Here is a 1,273-nt window from a genome sequence, read left to right on the forward strand (position 1 = left end):
GGATAATATACTTCTGGTACTCCTGTGTTGAAGTTCATTCTTCCCCAGTGGAGCTTGAGTGCGTATTTCCTCAGTAAAGTCGCCAATCCCTGTTTGGCGACGTGATGGTTTTTGAAGTCCTGCTTCTGATCATCTGTCATTTTGCTTCTGTCAATGACAACGTCAGCATCAGATACAGGAGGTGTGTAGTCGATTGTGACTATGTCCTATAGATCAGCATCATAGCCCAGAAAGAAACTTTCAATTCTATCTTTCCAATAATCAAATTTTTCTCCATCAAAGATTGGAGGTTTAGCATTGTAACTATCTCTTTCATTGGTGTTGGTCATAGTGTTTTTCTCACGCTGGATCTCTCTACACTGTTAAGTGTTTGATTAGAAAATCAATAACAGAGTCGAAGCTCTGATACCAATTGAAGGTAGAGAAAAACAAGAAAGGGGGGTTGAATTGTTTTAGAAAATAAAAACTTTTTAAGAACTTAGACACACGCAGAATAAAAGATTTCAACACAGAATTTTATACTGGTTTGCTTGAGAATCAAAGCTACTCCAGTCCACCCGACCAAAGTGATTTCGCCTTCAAAAAGGACTTAATACACTAATCTTGAAAGATTACACAAACAACCGTTCTAAGAGAAATAATCCCTTGACCCTCTCAAGTATTCAGACTACACAAAGTCACTTGAGGAAATATCTTAGCAATGATATGATTTGTAATGAATAATGCTTCTAACAATAAGCAAATATTATAGAATATAATAGCAAGAAGTGTTTTTCACGTTAGAGCAGCAGCTCGTGAGAGAGTGAAAAGAAAGCAATGGAAGAGATGTATTCTCGTGTGTCAGCGTTTGATTTGTGAAGCGTTTCATCCTTTTTATAGGAGATTGAGATAACTGTTGGTAGCTGTTAATGACAGAATCTTAGTCATTGAGGAATGATTAATGTCATTACTCTCCTTGTTCTTTCCAAAGTAGTATGGAGCACAATAACTTCTTTCTAAAGATAGTTTCTTTCCATATCCAAGTTTCTTCAACGTTAAGCTTTCTTGAATCAGCGGATCTTAATCAGAGTCTTCTTTTAGCAATTTGCGTCTTTAGAGGATGCTTGTATCTGACTGTCATAAGAGTTTCTCTTTATTCGACTTCTTCAAAGCGTATGTCTTTAGAGTCTGGATTCATTCTTTTTTTTCAGAGTGTATGACTTCTTTATTTTTGCTAGCGCTTGTTGGATCGGAGTCAGAAACTTATGGTTACGTTGCTTCTGAGTAGTATCTT

The sequence above is a fragment of the Lathyrus oleraceus genome, chromosome 1, assembly GCF_024323335.1.
Source record: "Lathyrus oleraceus cultivar Zhongwan6 chromosome 1, CAAS_Psat_ZW6_1.0, whole genome shotgun sequence".
NCBI lineage: Eukaryota > Viridiplantae > Streptophyta > Magnoliopsida > Fabales > Fabaceae > Lathyrus > Lathyrus oleraceus.